At 35.2% G+C, this 21,367-nt stretch overlaps 1 pseudogene; it reads left to right on the top strand.

Annotated features, from left to right (window-relative positions):
* The window catches only part of LOC119575639, a 3,306-nt pseudogene extending 344 nt beyond the window's left edge, over nucleotides 1-2,962 (top strand).
* Nucleotides 2,963-21,367: the final 18,405 nt, after the last annotated feature.

The following is a 21,367-nucleotide window of genomic DNA, read 5'->3' as shown; positions in this document are numbered from 1 at the left end:
ACCCACCAAAAACTGTCCACTCTACTGTTTCAGCTGAGCAGACGGACACAGAAGGGGTGATTGTGTTTTTGGGTATTTTTAAATCTCTTTTGGAAAGGGGAAGAAGTGCAAAGAGTATTATCTTTTATTGTAAATCTTGCCTTTTTTCCCTTGATATATTATTTCTCTTTTTCCCCTTTTTGATGCTCTCTTCTTTTCACTTGCCTCACGGTATTCAGTAGCTTCATGAGAATGAGTGTTACTGCCATACTTTGCAACCCGAAAATTTCTTATATATGATGGAGATAAAAAAATTCTTAACATCAGACTTGCATTTTGACATCCGTCTCTGAGTTTTGACGGAAGTTAGGTTGGGGTGTGTGTTTGTGTGTGAAAATTATTTATATCCATTTTCAGGTACTTTTACAAATGTAGAATAATCACTTTGATATAAACTCCCGGGAAGAAAAATTAGTGTAACATAAATGTAACCTGAACTCCCATAACTTTGTTTCAGGACTTTTTACATAATTTTTTTTCCATTTACACATGAATTAAGCTTTCCACGTTCATCCCATGCATGCAGAATGTCTCCCGGGGCAAAGGTGGTAGTCCCTGCTTTTCATCTTGATCTTGTGCTACAGAGGATTATACAAAAAGATTGTTTTAACTGAAAGATAAAATGAAAAGTTGTGTAAAGATAATCTTTGATCACATTGTTTTTTTTTACATCATAGTAGTCACCTTTCATAATGATTATTTAAAAAAAACCCAATATGTTTCAGGGTGCTCAAGTGATTCCTTGGACCCCACTTCTTTTTTACATGGGTGTCAAGCTTTTTTACATGGGAGTGGTGGTTCTCTGCTGATATGATAGTGGAAAGATCAGTTACATTCATGATTTCATACAGTAACAAAATGGGTTTGAAAAAAAATGCTAGTAAAAATAGGGTTTTTAAAGGCCGCAGTGGCCGAGTGGTTAGAGCATCAGACTCAAGACTACCACGGCGGCAATCTGAGTTCGAGGGTTCGAGTCGCCGGCCAGCGCGTTGTTCCCTTGGGCAAGGATTGCCTACCTAGCCACTGGGTGGCCAAGCCAGCCCAAGTCAGTGACGGTCCCAGAACTGGGTAAATAGAGATGGTGACTCGATAAAAACACCGGGCGGAAAGGCAACAGCAAACCACTGCTCTAAATTGCCAAGAAAATCATAGAAAATCTTTTTCAAGTGCCCTGCCCTACAAGGACAGGGCACTTGAAAAAAAAATAAAATAAAAAAAGGGCCTTTAAACAGTGCTGAATAAAAGATAACATGTATTTTATAATTTTCAATTAAAATGAACACAGGAAGACAGGAGTGTGTCACTACAACAGTTTTCCTCCCATGTAAAGGATTTATAGAATAAAAAACAAATTAGAAAATTGAAATATTCATTTAACTTGAAGTGTGATAGAACTAATCTGATTTTGACATGCACTTTATATATCTGTGGTTAGGGATCTGTGATAATATATGGGTGGTCAAGTCTTTGTGTTTAAAAATGAACTAATGCTGCGTGTTTGTTAACGTTAGGGAAAGTACCACGTGAACACTAATCAGTCCTCTCAGAGGAGCCTCAAGGGAGAGTTGCTATGTTATCACCACATAGACTTGAGAATAACAAATATGTTTAGCCATTCACTTGAGTCTAAGTAATCAAGGGAATGTAAATATTTAACAATGAAGTCATTTTACTAATTATATAGACTATAGAAAAATGTAAAGACTATATGAAATTACTATTTCTTATAGTACTTGCAGATTTGCACACATGTACTCATATTTACAGACATTTACTCACTTTTACACATCCATGTATATTGCACATATGTACATAAGTACAAGTATACATTTACATTAAAATACATGCATATATACACATAAGCAGAAGTTGTTGACTTGGTGGCTTTAGGGCAGGATTTGCCCTGTTCATGTGTTTCATTTGTTTGTATGACTCGGAAACAAATCATATCTTTGTGCAACAAATTGCATCTGAAAAAGGAATGGTAGTATTTTCTTTGGTAATTAGTTAATAAAGTATTTTTTTTATTTTATTATTTTTTTAAGTTTAAAAAAATTCCATAATGTTATTTAACCAATTCTGTAATGGTTATAACATTTATAAACAAAGTGTGGGTTTTGAATTTCCCATTTTTTCTTTCTTTCTCTTGATCCCAATGAATTTTGAGGGTTATGAAGTAAAAAAATGAAGTAGTTAAAGTAGACTTTTGAAATTTATTCATTTATGCATTTTTTCACCCTGAGGAAAAGAAGAAAAATAAAGAAGAAAAAATCTATATAATTTTCTAGGGATTTTGGTAATCTAATTTTTTTTTTTTATTATTCCTTCGTTTATCATATCTCTGAGAAGAGATCTTATCAGAAACCTACATAAAAAAATTTAATTGCGGCAGACATTTCCACCCATATGGGCACCCCAATAAATTTAGTCTGAAAAAATGCAGAATATTGCCCCCCTCCCTTCCTCACAGACTTGAAAATTTTTTTAAAACATTTTTCAAATATTATTTATTATTATTTTTTTTTCTATGTATAATTTCTTTTTAATTTTACCCCCTCATCTCTGGAACAGTCCCTGTAGTAGCCAAGGAGTCTCTTTACATCATTTAGTCACTTACCATATACGCATATCTCTGCAGAGTGGAAAACGGCGGTTTATCAAGGGCCGTGTAGCAGTGTGTAGCAATTGTGGCATCCTGAGTGAAGACCTTCTAACGTGCCAAAGGTGTAATCACAGGACAGACACAGCACGCACCCTGGCTCAGTCGACCATCACCACCTCAGGGAAGAGCTCAACGGCTGATTCTACAGTGGTGGGAGGAAGGGGTGTTGGCTTCTCAAACATGCATATAATGAAGCAGGTAAATGTCTCTTTGGGTGTCCAATTTAGAGGTAAATGATTAACCTCTGAATTCTGGAATTAACCCTTAAATTTCATCTTTTTAAACCCGGGCATATTTAGTGTTTTTGTTGTAGAGCTGATTTTTCTTTATGAAATAGTTTGCTGCTTTATGAAAAAGTTATCAAATAGTGGAACATCAAATTTAAAAAAAAAAAAAAAAAAAAAAAAAAAAAAAAAAAAAAAAAAAACCCCCCCCCCCCCCAATTTCTGTAATGGGGGTTTTATTTAAAAAATTTAAAAAAACAAAAATGTTTGGGGTTTTTGTTTTGGGGGAAAAAAAAAATTTTTTTTTCCCATTTTTTTCTTTCCCTTTTCCCCTTTTTTTAAAAAAAAAAGAAAATCCCAAAAAAAGGAAAATTTTAAAAAAAAAAAAAAAAAAAAAAAAAAAAAGGGGGGAAAAAGAAAAAAAAAGGGAAAAAAAAAACCAAAAAAACGAGGCAAAAAAAAAAAAAAAAAAAAAAAAAAACCCAAGGGGAGGAACCCAAAAAAAACCCCCCCCCCCCCCAAAAAAAAAAAAAACCAAAACCAACCCAAACAAAAAAAAAACCCCCCCCTTTTACCAAAAAAAAAACACAAAAAAAAAACGAAAAAAAACCCCAAAAAAAAACCCAAAAAAAAAACAAAAACCAAAAAACCCAAAAAAAACCAAAAAAACCAAACAAAAAACCCCAAAAAAAACAAAAAAAAAACCCCCCAAACCACAACGAAACCACACCGGCACCACACACCCGAGCCCCAACGGGGGGAAAAAAACACCCAACGGGGCAAAAAACCAGGAGAAACACACACAAAAAAAAACAAAAGACCAAAACACACCACAACAAGAAAACAACCGCAAAAAAACAAGCAACAAAACACACCAAACAACCCACAACAACACACACACACCACCCACCCACACACACACACACCACAAAACACACACACGCACAACACACACACACACACACAACACAACACACCCCCACACACACACACACACAAAACCACACACACACACACACACACACACACACACAAACACACAAAAACACACACACACACAACACACACACACCAACACACACAACACACACACACACACCACACACACACACACACACACACACAAACACAACACACACCACACACACACACAAAAACACACCAACCGCACCAACACACACCAACCACACACCACACAACACACACACACCAAAAACACAAACAAAACACTACACCCCACATACACACAAACACCAAAACACACACACAAACAACACACAACAACACACACAACACACACACACACACACACACAACACCCACACAAAAACCACACACACACACAACACACACACACACACCAAACACACCCACACACACACACACAACACCCACAAACACACACACAACCCACAAAACACAACACACAACACACACACACACACCACAAAAACACACACACACCCACAAAAACCCCCCCACACAGCACACACACACACACACACAACCACCCCCACACACACCACACACACACACACCCCCAACCACACAACGGCACAAAACCACACAACACACCCCCAACCACACACACCACACACACACAAAACACACACGACACACACGCACCACACACACACACACACACACACACACACACACAACACACACACACCACCACACAAAAACACACACACACAACACACAACACACCACACAGCCCACACAAACAACCAGCCACACACACAAAACCACACAAAAAAGCAAAACCAAAAACACACAACCCAACACACACACGAGCACACACACACACCCAGCACAACAACCACCACACACACACCACACACCACACACAACACACACACACCCAAACCCCCACCACACCCCCCAAAAAACCCCCCACACAAAACACACCACCCCACACAACACACACACACACAACACACACACACCAAAACCACACACCACACAAAAACCCAAAACACCCACACACACCACACACACCACCACCAACCACACCACCACACACCAAGACCACACCCCACACACACACACCACACCACCCCAACACACACACCCCACGACACACACCACACCACACACAGCACACCCCACACAGCACACACACACAACAACACAACACACACACACACAACACAAAAAAACACACAACACACACACACACCAACACACCCACACACCACACACAACACCAACCACACACACACACACACACACACACACGAGAAACACACAACACACACACACACACAACACACACAGAGCCCACACACACACCACACACACACGAGCACACACACACACACAACCCCGACCCCAAACACACACCACACACACAAAGCACACACCCACAAACACACACCACACCACACCACACACACACACACACACTCACACACACCACACACAAACACACGAGCACACACACACACACACACACACACAAAACCCACACACACACGATCACACCCCCAACACACACATCAACAACAAACCACGCACACACGAGCACACACAAACGAGCACACACACACATACGAGCACACACACAAAACGAGACACACACCACACCACAAAACCAACACACCCACACACGCACCACACACACACAGCACCACACACACCCTACCGCCGGGGACTCACAACCACACGGACTCACACCCCAGCACGCCTCACACACCACACCACCCAACACCAGCACCCTACACCCCACCCCTTTTCACACACCAGCCCACCAAACAGCAGCACTCCAACCACACCATCACACATACACACAACACACACACACACACAACACACACACACACACACACCACACACACACCACACAACCACCACACACACCACCACACCACACACACACACACACACACACACACAGCACGAATACACCCCAAAACACACACACCCCACGACACCACACACACAGCACGCACACACACACACGAGATGCGCCACACAACACATCACACACACAACACCACACACACACCCCCACACACACAAGCCATTTTTTTTGGCTATAACTCTTCCTATATGTTTTATAGTCTAAACTGTAATTTAAATGATACATGTCACTTTGGAAAAAAATCAAGTTTTTTTTATTACAAAATTTTTTTGAATAAAAAGAATAAACAGAAATTTACAAAAGACATATTAGCATATCATTCAGTAAAAGCCATAAAAAGTAAAAAAAGGTTTTAAAATAAATGAAAAAAGAAACAAAACAGCCGGGTAGAGTAAGGTCGTGGGGGCATCAGATACAGTGCCAGTAAGAAAAATTGCTCCCTGGAATACGGGCCCCAAAGGCCCTATGGACACCCTCATACGGGTTATAACCAATGTTTATAAAGGGAAACGTAGTTGAGCTGGGACTTAAGAAACAGGGGTTTTCTTGGCGAGTGAGGCTGTATCTGATTCAGTGCCCCCAAGTGCACTTGTACATCTTCACACTTTCGGGTTTTGCTTTTTTGCTTTTGCCCCATTTTTTTCCTTTAATATGCAGATGTAATAAAATGTTCCAAGTTGAAAGTTTTTATATTAATCCAATCACTAAAACTTTTATTTATAATATTTGTAGTTCAAGAAGGAAACCTCTGCCTTCATTGTAAGTTAAAGTGAAAAAACCTCAAATTTGGAACCTTATATTTCTTTCAAAAAAAATTTGTACAAGAGTTTTATTTGATAAAAAATAAAGAAGGGGAAAAAAACAAATACCAACTGAAATTTGACATTTCAAATAAAATTTCATTGATCCCTATTCAGTAGCTTTTTTTTTAAATAAAGAAAAACATAAAATTTCCTCAAAATGCCTGAAAACGTCATGAAATTTGAACAAAGGGACATTTTGTTTTTTATTTTTATTTAATTTTGTATGTTCCCTGTTTTCCTTTTTTGTTTAATTATTAGGTCTTTTTTTTTCCTTAATTTCAAGAAAGGGAAAACTAACGTTTTTTTTACCCTTTTCCTCCTTTTGCAAAATTTGTTATAGTATTTGTTGATTATTTTCATTCCCCCCATTTTTTATTGTTTTTTTATAATCACACTAGCCTCTCAAATTGTTTAGATGAGGGGGGGTTGTGTGAGACATGCTTTTTAAACGGGACTTCTATGGAAAGACAGGGGGGGGTGTCGGGAAAGGGGTTGGAGAAAAAAACCCCCACCCCAAATTTACAACCGAAGGCCAAGGGGCGGGGGCGGGGGGCGGGGCAAGCCCATGAGGACCCAGGGGGGTTTATTTCTTGCTTTTTTTTTCAAATTTCCCCCCCTCCTATTGGTTTCATTTCAGCATCGTCATGTCACCCCTCACCCTTTCTTACCTGCATTCATTTCTTCCCCCCTCCTTCCAATCTTTTTTTTCCCCCTTTTTTACCCTCTTTTTTTACTTTGTTTTACTCTATCTAAATTGATGACAATAAAAAAGGGGACGGATTAACTGTTTAAACTCTGCAATTTTCTTCCTCCCTTTCACCCCCCCTCAGTTATCTTGACCTGTCTTCGGATGAGGGGAGATGAAAGGGGCCCCCCAGGTTGGCTGGGGCGGCAGGGAACGGGGTTTTCTCCAGCCGGAAGTGAGTCCCCAAAGGGTCCCCCCCAAACCTCACCCAAAAAGAACCTTTATCATTACCCTAAGGATGATGTCCCAAAAGGGAAAGTCTGGGGGGGGTACAGGTGAGGCCAGGGGTGCTGTTGTTTGCTTTAGTTGTTTTCTATTTTTCACTTTATTTTTTATGAGAATTTTTATTGTCATTTTTTAAAATTTATAAAGTGTTTGTGTTGTTTGTGTGATATTGTTGATGTATGAGTATGTTTATTTTGGTGTGTAAGTGTTTTTTATTTTTTAGTTAAAGAAGTTGTGATTTTTTTTTTTTTCATTATCACTTACCATTTTGTATTATGTTTTTTATTATTATTTTTATTTATAATTTTTTCTAGGTGGAGGGTTTCCAGATCTCCAAAGTTGCGTGGCACCTTAAAGGGCCATACACATCTAACAGTGTAGAAGCCCCGTATTGGGGCTACAAGGTCAGCCCAAAGAGAGGGTTTGATTGTGCCCCAAAGGGCTTTGCCTAAAACTTCCCCCAAATTATTTAAAGGGAAAAAATGCATTTTTAAAACAAAACATATTTAACTATGACATGTATATACATACATTCTTTTTTTAACGGAGGTTCATGTGAACCGCCGTGGGCACAGCATGATACTCAATTTTCAGTTTTCATGTTTGATGTTTGGAGTGAGTAGTGGGGGGTCCCCCCGCCTTTTTCCCCGGAGAGTGCCGGTTTTTCCTTTTTTTTGGTAATCATTCTCTCTTTTTATCCCGGGGGTTTTGGGGCCAGCACGACTGGGCTGGCTGGCCACCCCCGTGGCTTTGGGAGGCAATCGAGGTGAAGTTCCTTTTCCCAAGGGGGAACGCGTGGCCGGGACCGAACCCTCGAACTCAGATTTCCGTCGTGACAGTCTTTTGTCCGATGCTCAACCATTCGGCCACCCTGGCCCCCCCATACACACTTAATGATAATGTGTGTATTGGAGCGTCGGACTCAAGACTTCCCGACGGCAATTGATTCGAGGTATCGAGTCACCCCCCGGGCGCTTTGCTCCTTGGAAAGGGAACTTACCTCTTTTCCCCTCCCCAACCACTGGGGGGCCCTATATATATAATATATTATTATATATTTTATAATATATAAATATATATATATATATAAATTTATTATATAATATATAATATATATATTTCTTTTCAGTTGTGGTTGTGTGTGTGTGTTTGGTGTTTTTTGTGTGTGTATTATATATATATTTTATTTTTTATATACTAATATATAATAATATATATAAAAATATATATATTATATATATATATATAATCTTTTCGGGGTGTGTGTGTGTGTGTGCTGTGTGTGTGTGTGTGTGTTGTGTGTGTGTGTGTGTGTGTTGTGTGTGTGTTGTTGTGTGTGTGTCTATAAATCTATCATCTATCTATCTATTATTATCATCTTTTATTATCTATCTTCATTATCAAAATATTATATATATTATATATAAAATATATATAATATATTAATATATATTTTTTTCAGTGTGGGGGTGTGGTGTGTGTTGTGGGTTTGTTTGTGTGTTTTGTTGGTATATTATATAATATATATATATATTAATATATATATATTAATATTTTTATTTTTTTTCAGTGTGTGTTGTGTGTGCGTTTGTGTTGTGTGTGTGTGTGTTGTGTGTGTGTGTGTGTGTGGTGTGTGTGTTGTGTGTGTTGTGTGTGTGTGTGCGTGTGCGTGCGTGGGGGTTGAAAAGTGCGTCCGCGTGTGTGTATTCTTTTCTTTTAACGGTAGGTTCATGTCTGGCCGCCGTGGTCACCATGATATTTAAATTGAGTTTCATGTTTGATGCTTTTGGAGGGAGTACGTGGTAGGGTCCCCAGTTCCCTTTTCCCAGGGAGAGTCCCGGTGGTCCTTTTTTAGGAAATAATTTTCTCTATTTTATCGGGCTTGGACCCAACATGACTTGGGCTGGCTTTGGCCACCCCGTGGCTAGGGGAGGCAATCAAGGTGAAGTTCCCCGCCTAAGGAACAAGCGCCGGGCCGGGACTCGAACCCTCGAATCAGATTGCCGTTTTGACGCTTAGTCCCACGCTTAACCATTCGGCCACTGGGCCTTTTGTGTGTGTATACACATAATAAATAAAAATATGTGGTATTATATATATAATATATTATTATTATATTTAATATATTAATATAGTGCATGCATATATATAAATATTATATAAAAATTTTATATAAAAAAAATATAAAATATATATAATTATATAATATATATTATATAATATATATAATATATTTGATATATTAATTATATGTATGTAATGTTATTATAGTATATTATATGTATATGAAAATTTAAATTATATTATATTATATTTTTATTTTATATATATAATAATATAAAATGTATATATATATTATTTTTATTTTTATATTATGTTATATTTTATATTATTTATATATATTTATATAATATTAATATATATGTATATTATATATATATATATATTATATATATATTTTAAAATATATATAGTGCATGCCCTATATTATAATAATATATAAATATATATAGATATATAATATATATATATTTATAAAATTTTTTTTTTTTTTAAAAAAAAATAATTTATTTTTAAATATATATATATAATATTAAAAATTTTAAAATTTAAAATTTATATATTATATATAAAATTAAAATATATATATTATAAAAAGTGCAGCCCTAAAATATATAATATAAAATTATAATAATATATATATATTATATATATATATATTATATATATATATAAAATATATATAAAATAAAATTAATATAGTGCTGCCTATATAAATATATATATATTATATAAAATAATAATATATTTTAATATAAATATAATATATATATATATATATATATATATTATATATTTTATTTTATTTTATATATAAAATATTTTTATTATAATTTTATATATAATTAAAATTATATATATATATAATATATTATATTATATATATATTAATATTTTATATTTATATATATATCTATATATATAATAAAATATATATTAAAAATAAAATATTTTTAAAAATTGCATGCATATATATAATATTATATAAATATATATATTAAAAATTTGCATGCACTAAAATTTTAATATATTATATATAAAAAATATATATATAAAATATATATATTATATATATATAAAATTTATAATATAATATTATATTATATAATCTATATATATTTATATATATAATATATATATTATATAATTAATATATATATTATATATATTATATATATATATATATATATATATATATATATTATATATTGTGCATGCATATATAAATATAAAATATTATAAAATATATTATATAAAATATTTTATATATATAATAATATATTTATATAATATATAATATATAATTATATAATATATTATAAATATATAATATATATTTTATATATTATATTATATATATTAATTATAATATATAAATTTTTATATTTATTATAAAATATATATTTTATATTATAAATTAGAATATATATATATATAATATAAAAAAGGGCCCCACTATATATATAATATATAATATATTATTATATATATATAATTTTTAAATTATTATAGTATATATATATATATAATATAAAATTAATATATAAAATATTATATATATAATATAATTATATTTTTTTATATATAATAATATATATAATATTATATTATATATAAAAAAAAAAAAAAAAAAAAAAAAAAAAAAGGGGGGGGCTGCACAAAAAAAAAAATTTTTGGGGGCGCCTTTTTTTTTTTTTTTTTTTTTTTTTTTGGGGCGCCGGGGGGCCCCTTTTTTTTGGCCCCCCTTTTTTTTTTTTTTTTTTTTTTTTTTTTTGGGGGCTAAAATCCCCCCTTTTTTTTTTTTTTCCCCAAAAAAAAAGGGGGGGCCCCAATTTTTGGGGGGAAAAAAAAAAAAAAAAAAAAAAAAGGCGCCCCCCGAAAAAAAAAATTTTTTTTTTTGGCGCCGGGGGCCTTTTTTTTTTGGTTTTTTTTTTTTTTTTTTTTTTGGGCTACTATATAAAAATTATATATGTATATATATAATATATATATAATAATAATTTTTTGGGCGCCATATATAATATTTTAATATTTTTTTTAAATATAAAATATATATATTTTTTATATTAGTCATGCATATATATAATTATATATATATATTTTTATATATAATATATATTTTTTAAATATATATATTATATATATTAATATATATAATAATAATTATATATATATATAATTTTTTATTAAAAAGTGCATGCCATTAATATATATAATATATATATATATTAATATTTTTAAATATATATAAATATATATTGATATTATATATATATATATTTTAATATATATATAATATATATATATAGTGCATGCATATATATATATATTATAATATATATTTAGGCTGCACTAATATAATTATATAGGGTATATTTATTATTATAATATATAAAAATAATAATATTTGATCACTTATATAAATATATAGTATATTATTTTAAAATAATATTTATATTATATATATTGCATGCACTTATTAATAAATATGATAATATATATATATATATATAAATAATATTAATATAGGCATGCATATATAAAATAATATTAAATATATTATAATAACTTTATTATTATATATAGGATCATAATATATATTAATTTTTAATATATTATATATATATTATTATATATTACATTATATTTTAATATATAATATATATATATATATAAAATATTTTTTTTCATATATAATATATTATTAATATATTATATATATAATATAATTTTGTATATAAAAATATATTTTTATATTATATATAAATATATATAATATAAATTATACTATATATAATTATATTATTAAATATATATATTATATAATATATATAAAATATAATATTATATATATATAGTGCATAAAACTATATATATAATATATATATATATATAATAATTTATATAGGCAGATATATATATATATATATTATATATAAAATTAATATTATAATAAAATTATATATAAATAATTATATATTATATATATAATATATATAAAATTATAATATATTTTATATTTTTTTTTTATATATATAATATATTATATATATAATATTATATATATAGGGCAGCACTATATTATATAAAATTAATATATATATATATATTATTTTATATATAAAATATATATACATAAAATATTTTAAAAACATATATTTTAACATATATATATACATATAAATCAATAATATACATTATATAGACATATATATTACATAATTTAACTAAAAATTACAATATATAAAATTTTAAAACATAAAATACATATATTTTAACATATATATAAATAATAATACTTTAAAAAAATATATAAAACTATATAATATAAATAATTAATTATACTATACATATACAATACAATATAATATACATAACATATACTTTATAAAAAATACATTATATTATATATATATAATTATATATTAAAATATAGTGATCACTATTTTTATATATTATAATATAATATAAAATATATATAGTGCATGCACTAAAATATATATAAAAATATATATATATATTTATATATATAAAATAATATATAATATATAGTGCATGCACTATATATATATATATAAAATATAATATATTTTTAAAATTATAAAATTATACACCATAATCATTATAATGTGTAACCACCACAAGCCGCAGGGGCCGAATGTTAAGCGTCGGATAAGCTGTCACAACGGCAATCTGGTTCGGGGGTTGAGTCCCCGGCCGGCGCGTTGTTCCCTTGGGCAAGAATTCACCTTGATTGCCTACCTAGCCACGGGTGGCCAAGCCAGCCCAATCAGGCGGTCCAAAGCCCGGATAAAAAATAGAGAAAATTTTTCCCTAAAAAAGGTACCACCGGCAATCTCCGTGGAAAGGAAGGGGGGCCCCCTCCCCACACTCCCCCCAAGAGCATCACAACATAAAAAATAAAATTTAAGTATCATGCTGTGCCACGGCGGCTCAGACATAAAACTACCTTTAAAAAAGAAGAAGAATACAACACGCGGAGCACTTACACACGCACGCCGCAAAACCACACACTGCTACACAGCACACCACGCACAAACACACCACATCACACACACACACCACACACACACACCCCCCACACACACACACCAACACAACACACACAAACACAACCACACACACAACACACACAAAACACAACACGCAACACACACACACACTAAAAAGAATAAATAATAATATATATATATATATAATATATATATATATATAATATATATATACCCAAAACAAAACACACACACAACCACACACACACCACACCACAACAACTGAAAAGAATAATATATATATATATTATATATATATATAATATTTTAAAATATAAAAATTTTATATATAGATAGATATAATAGATAGATAGTAGATAGATAGATAGGAAGATAGATGATAGATTGATAGACACACACAAAACCCACACACAACCACCACACACACACACACACACACCACACACACACCACACCCACACCCCCCACAAAAACCAAAAAAAGTTTATAAAATATAATATATATTATAATATATATTATATTATTTTTATATATATTATATATAATATATATATATATATATACACCACAAACACCAAAAAACAACACCCCACACACACCCACTGAAAAAAATTTAAAATATATAATATAATTTTTAATATATTTTTAATATATATATATATTATATATATTATATATATATATATATATATATATAAAATATATATAGGCCACCCAGGGGTTTGGTAAAATCGGGGTAAAGTTCCTTGCCCAAGGGAGCAACGCCCCGGGCGTACTCAAACCCTCGAACTCAGATTGCCGTCGTGACAGTCTTGAGTCCGAGCCCCATATACACCATATAACTTTAAAGTGTGATAGGGGGGCCACGGTGGCCAAAGGTTTAGAGCATGGGATTTCAAGACTGTCACGACGGCAATCTGATTTCGGGGGTTTCGGTCCCCGGGGAGCGCTTTGCCCCCTTTGGGGCAAGGAACTTCACCTCGATTGCCTCCCAAAGCCAGGGGTGGCCAAGCCCCCAAGTCAGTGCTGGCCCCAACCCGGATAAAATAGAGAGAATGATACCAAAAAAGGTAAAACCGGCCCCTCCCCGTGGAAAGGAATGGGGACCCTACCCTACTCACTCCAAGGATATCACAAAAAAAAACTGAAATTTGAGTAATGGGACCACGGGGTTCAGAATAACCTACCGTTAAAAGAAATATGTAGTATATACAGTCTTAGTTCAATTATTTGATTTTAAAATGCATTTTTTACCTTAAATAATGTGGGAATTTTAGGCAAAGCCCTTGGGGCCAATCAAAACCCCTTTTTGGGCATGCCCCTTGTACGACCAATACGGTGTTCTACACGTATAGAGGGTAGGGACCCTTTAAGGTCCATCCAAGATTTTGGAATCTGGCAACCCCCCACCTAGAAATATTATATAAATAATAAAAATAATAAAACAATTAAAAATGGTAAGTGAAAATGAAAAAAAAAAAATCACAACTTTTTTAACTTAAAAACAAACACACACACACAACATACATACATACATACATACAACAACATATATACACCAAACACACCATACACACTTTATAATTAAACAATGACTAAATTCTCAATAATAAAGTGAAAAAAGAAAAAAATAAACAAACACAGCACCCAGCCCCACCTGTGACCCCCCGCTAGCATTTCCTTTGGACATATCCTTGAGGGAAAATAGGTTCTTTTTTGGTGATGGGTTTTTGGGGGGGACCTTGGGGGATCACTTCCGGCTGGAGAAAGCCCCCCGTTCCCTGCCCCCCCGCCCACCGGGGGCCTTGTCATCCCCTCCTCATCCGAAGACGGGGGTAAAGATAACTGCAGGGGGGGATAACAGGAAAGAAATTGTGAGGTGAAACAGTTAATCCTGTCACCCCTTGTATTTTTGCATAAATTTTAGATAGAGAAATAAAAAGTAAAATACAGAGGGGTAAAAAAAAGGGGGGGAAAGAAAAAGTTTGGGGAAAGGAGGAGGAAAAAATGAATGCAGGATAATAAAGGGATGAGGAGGACATGATGCTGAGCTGAGTGAAGCCCAAGGACTAGGAGGGAAAATTAAAAAAAAAAAAGAGAGAAAATACCCCCACCGGGCCCCATAGGCTTGCCACGCCCCCCCCGCCCCTTGGGCCCGGTTGAAAATTTTGGTGTGGGTTTCTTCCCCCCCCTTTCCCTGACCCCACCCCTTTTTTTTCCTAGAAGCCTGTTTAAAAGAATGTCTCACACAACCCTCCCTCATCTAAAAAATTTTTGAGAGGCTATGTGATTATAAAAATAAACAAAAAAAAAGGGGGAGGAAAATGATGATAAAATCAAAAAACTATAGTACAATTATGCAAAGAGAGGAAGAGGCAAAGAAAAAGTTAGTTTTTTTCCCTTTAAAATTTACAGGAAAAAAAAAGCCTAATATAAAAAAAAAGGAAAGCAGGAAAACATACAAAATTAGTAAAAATAAAACAAAAGCCATTTGTTAAAACTTGCACTGACTTTATCAGGCTTCATGGGAATTTCAAAACATTTTTTATTAAAAGAGCTACTGAAATAGGCATAAATGACATCTATTTGTAAGGGCAAGCAGCTTTCATTTGGTATTTTGTTTCCTTTTTTTTTTTATTCAAATATAAACTCTTGTACAAATTTAAATTTTGAGAAAATGGGGTTCCAATTTTTGGGTTTATCACTTTTAACTTACAAATGAAAACAGAGGTTCCCTTTTTGAAATACAAAATATTAATAAAAATAAATTTGAGTGATTGGATTAATAAAAATCTTCAACTTGGTACATTCATTCCCTCTGCTATTAAAGGCAAAAAGGGGGTCAAAACACAAAAGCAAAAATTCTAGAAAGTGTGAAGATGCTACAATGCACTTTGGGGCAATGAATCAAACTACCTCTCGCCAAGAAAACCCCTGTCATTCTTAAGTCTGGCTCAAAATGACGTTTCCCCCATAAAACATTGGTTATAACCCATAGTGAAAGGGGGGCCATAGGCCTTGGGGACCTGTATTCCCGGGAGCAAATTTCTCTTACTGGCCACTGTATCTGATGCCTCCCCCGAAAGCTTTTCTACTGGCTTTTATTTTGCTTTTTACATTTTTTTAAACCCTTTTTTTACTTTTATGTGCTTTTAATGAATTATGCTAAAATGTCTTTCTGTTAATTTGTTTATTCTTTTTATTAAAACAAAAAATTTTGTAATAAAAAAACCTTTATTTTTCTCAAAAGTGAATGATCTTCAAACTTTAAGGTTTTGCTATTAAAACATATGGAAAAAGTTAACCAACAAAATGGCTTGTGTTTTTGTGTGTGTGGTGTTGTTGGGGTGGTGGTGGTTATGTTGTGTTTTGGCGCATGTGTGTGTGTGTTTCGTGTGTGTGGTGCGTGTGTGTGGTGTGGGGTGGGGTGTGTATGTGCTTGCTGTGTGGGGTGTGTGGTGTGTGTGGTGTGTGTGTGGGTGTGTGGTGTGTGTGTGTGGTGTGTGTGTCCCCGTTGTGTGTGTGCTCGTGTGTGTGTTGCTCGGTGTGCGGTGTGTGTTTGTTGTGTGTGGTGTGTGTGTGTGTGTGTGTGTGTGTGTGGGTTTGTTTGTGGGTCGTGTGGGTTGGTGGTGTGGGGGGGTCGTGTTGTGTGTGTGTGGTGGTGTGGTGTGGTGTGGAGTGGTGTGGTGTGGTCCCGGGGGTTGTGTGTGTGGTGGGTGTGTGTGTGTGTGTGTTGGGTGTGTGTGTGTGTGTGTGTGTGTGGTGTGGGTGTGTGTTGGTGTGTGGGTGTTTTTGGGTGGTGTGTGTGCTTGTGTGTTTTGTGTGCTGGTTTTGTGTGCTGTTTTTGTGGTGTGTGTGTGTGTGTGTGTGGGGTGTGGTGGGCTCGTGTGTGTTGTGTGTGTCGGGTTTGTGTGGGGTTTTTGCTGGGTGTGTGGGGGGGGCTGTGTGTGGTGTGTGTGTGTGCCGGGGTGTGTGTGTGGGGTTTGGCCGGTGTGTGTGGTGTGGTCGTGTGTGTGGGGTTGTGTGTGTGGGTGTGTGTGTGTGGGGGTTGTTTTGGTGTGTGGTGTGTGGTGTGTGGTGTGTGGTGGTGTGGTGTGTGGTGGTGCTGTGTGTGGGTTTGTGTGTGTGGTTGTGTGTGTGTGTGTGTATGGTGTGTGTGTTTGTTTTGGGGTGTTTTGTGTGTGTGTGGTGTGTGTGTGTGTGTGTTGTGGGGTGTGTGTTGTGTGTGTGTTTTGTTGTGGTGCCGTTTTTGGGTGTGTGCTCTTGTGTGTGGGGGCTCGTTTTGTGTGTTTTGGGCTGTTGTTTTGGGGTGTGCTCTTTGGTGTGGTGTGTGTGTTTTTTGTGTGTGTGTGTGTGTGGTGGGTGTTGTGTTTTGTGATGGTGGGGGTTTTGGATCGTGGGGTGTGGGGTTGGTGGGGTTTTTGGGGTCTGTGGGGGGGTGCGTGGTGTTTGTGCTGGTGTGTGGTGTGCTGGTTTTGTGTGTGTGTTGGCCTTGTGTGGTGTGGTGTGTGTTGGGGGTGCTCGGTGTGTGTGTGTGTGTGTGGTGGTGTGTGTGTGTGTTGTGTGGGGGTGTGGGTGTGTGGTGTGTGTGTGTGTGTGTGTGTGTGTGTGTGTGTTGTGTTGTGTGTGTGTGTGTGTGTGTGTGTTTTGGCTTGGGCTTGTGTGTGTGGGGGTTTTGTGTCGTGTGTGTGTGTGGTGTGTGCTCTTTGGTGTGGTGTGTTTGTGTGTGTGTGTGTGTGTGTCGTGGTGTGTGTGCTCGTTTTTTGTGTGTGTGTGCCGTGTGTGTTTTGTGTTGTGGGTGTGTCGTGTGTGTGTGTGTGTGTGCTCGTGTGGTGTGGTGTGTGCTTTGTTGTGGTGGGTGCTCGGGTGTGGGGGTGTGTGTGCTGTGGTGTGTGTGTGTGTGGTGTGTGTGGTGTGGTGTGTGTGTGGGGTGTGTGTGTGTGTGTGTGTGTGTGTGTGTGTGTGTGTGTGTGTGTGTGGTGGTGTGTGTGTGGGGTGTGTGTGGTTGTGTTGTGTGTGTGTGTTGTGTGTGTGTGTGTGTTTTGTGTGTGTGTGGTGTGTGGTGTGTGGTGTGTGTTGTGGGTGTGCTTTTGTGTGGTGTGTGTGTGTTTGTGTGTGCTTTGTGTGTGGGTTTGTGTTGGTTGGTGGTGTGGCTTGTGTGGGTGTGTTTTGTTGTGTGTGTTGTTGTGTGGGGTTATGTGTGTGTGTGTTGTGTGTGGGGTGTGTTGTGTATGGTGTGTGTTGTGTATGGTTGTGTTGTGTGGGGGTTATGGGGGCCGTGTGGGGTTGCTGTGTGTGGGCTCTGTGTGTTGCCGTTTTTGGGTGTGTGTGTGTTGTGGGGTGTGGTGTGTGTGTTGTGTGTGTGTAGTGTGTGTGTTTGTTGTGTGTGTGGGGTGTGTGTTTGTGTGGTGTGGGGTTTTTGTGTGTTGTGTGTGGGGGGTGTGTTTGGTGTTTTGGGTTGTGTGGGTGTGTGTGTGTTTGTGTGGTGTTGTGGGGTTTTGGTGTGTGTGTGTGTTTTGTCGGTGTTGTGTGTGTGTGTGTGGTGGTGTGTTGTGTGTGTGTCTCTGTGTGTGGTGTGTGTGGGGGTTGTGTGTGTGTGTGTCCCTTTGGTGTGTGTTGTGTTGGGGGTTTGTGTGGGGTGGTGTGTTGTGTTGTGTGTTGGGGTGGGGTGTGTGTGGTGTGTGTGTGTGTGTGTGTGTGGTGTGTGTGTGTGTGTGTGTGTGTGTGTGTGGGGTGTGTGTGGGGTGTGTGTTGTGTGTGTGTGTGGTGTGTGTGTTTTGTGTGTTTGTGTTGTGTGGGGTTTGTTTGTGTGGTGTGTGTGTGTGTGTGGGGGTGGGGCCGTGTGTGTGTCTTTTGATGTGTGTGTGTGGGTGTGTGTGCTCGTGTGGGTGTGCTGTGTGTTGTGGTTGTGGTGGTTTGTGTGTGTGTGTGTGTGTGGTGTGGTGTGGTGTTGGTGTGTTGGTGTGTGTGTGCGCGTGCACGTCAGCGCCATGTGAGCATGTGTTTCATGTGATGTGTAGTTATCCCCGTTGTGTGTCTGATCCTAAAATTTTTAAAAACTTGCAGGCTTTTTTCCCATCTTTTCCCTTTGTAAAGAGAATTGTATATTTGGTACTTTTTAGATTTTTCTTTTAGTAAAGGGTCACAGACTGCTATTTTTCCTGACCTATTAGCTCCTCCACCCATGGGCTTTCCCCTTTCCCTCCCACCTGCCCTTCCGAGAAGCCCCCCCAAAGCCATGAGTGCTGCTGCTCCCCCCACGCCATCCCCCGGGCCCTTCCCCCCCAGATTTGTGAGTTTCAAGAAAAAAATTTTTTTTTTTTAATGTTTTATAAAACAAACATGCAGGATTTATTTGATTTATTACTATATGAAAAATAAAAAATCTTATTAATACATTTTTTTTTTTCAGCTTTTTTCCCCTTTTCCCGCATAAAAGGCAAATTTTTTAACTTTGAGTTCCACTTTTTGATAACATTTCATAAAGCGCAACTATTCATAAAGCAAAATAAAGCTTAAAAACAAAAAAACACTAAAATCCCCTGGAAAAAGGGAAAAAATTTAAGGTTAATTTCCCCAGAATTCAGGGTAATTTTTTCCCCTCTAAATTGGACCCCAAAGAGATTTTACCTGCTTCATTATTGCTGTTTGAGAAGCCAAACCCCCTTCCCCACCACTGTGAATCAGCCTTGAGCTCTTCCCTGAGGTGGTGGGACTGAGCCAGGGGGTGCTGTGTCTGTCCTGTGATTCCCCCTTTGGCACTTTTGAAGGTCTTCACTCAGGAGCCCCAATTGCTACAACTGTACCGGCCTTTTTAAAAACCCCCGTTTTCCACTCTGCAGAGATAGCTTTTTGGTAAGTGACTAAAGAGGAAAGAGCTCCTTGGTAACAGGGACTGTTCCAGAGGGGGGGTAAAATTAAAAAAAAAATTTTAAAATAAAAAAAAAATATAATAAATAAAATTTGAAAATGTTTTAAAAAAATTTTCAAGTCGTGAGGAAGGGAGGGGGGGGGAATATTTTTGCATTTTTTTAGACTAAATTTTTGGGGTGCCCATATGGGGGAAATGTCTGCCGCAATTAAAATTTTTTTTTGTGGTTTTGATAAGATCTTTTCTCGAGATATGATAAACGAAGGAATAATAAAAAAAAAAAAAAAGATTTCCCAAAACCCTAGAAAATTTTAGATTTTTCTTTTTTATTTTTTTCTTTTCCTCAGGGTGAAAAATGCATAAATGAATAAATTTCAAAAATCTACTTTTAATACTTCATTTTTTTTTCTTTAAACCCCCAAAATTTATTGGGGTCAAGAGAAAAAAAAGAAAAAATGGGGAAAAATTTAAAACCCCCACTTTTTTTATAAATTTTAACCATTTCAGAATTTGGGTTTAAAAAACATTATGGGAATTTTTTTAAAATTAAAAAAAAAAAAAAAAAAAAATACTTTATTTAATAATTACCCAAAAAAAATACTACCTTTCCTTTTCAGATGCAATTTGTTGCACAAAAATATGATTTTTTTTCCCCAGTCATAAAACAAAAAGAAACCATTAACGGCAAAAACCTGCCCCTAAAGCCACCAAGTCAAAAATTTGCTTTGTGATAATATGTATTTTAATGTAAAGATACTTTACTTTTGTACATATGTGCAATATCATGGATGGTAAAGGAGTAAAGTCTGTAAAAATGATACGGGGGGGGCAAAAAAA

This window comes from Penaeus monodon, chromosome 7, assembly GCF_015228065.2.
Source record: "Penaeus monodon isolate SGIC_2016 chromosome 7, NSTDA_Pmon_1, whole genome shotgun sequence".
Classification (NCBI taxonomy): Eukaryota; Metazoa; Arthropoda; class Malacostraca; order Decapoda; family Penaeidae; genus Penaeus; species Penaeus monodon.
The sequence above is the reverse complement of the archived record's forward strand: the minus strand, read 5'-3'. Positions and strand labels throughout refer to the sequence as shown.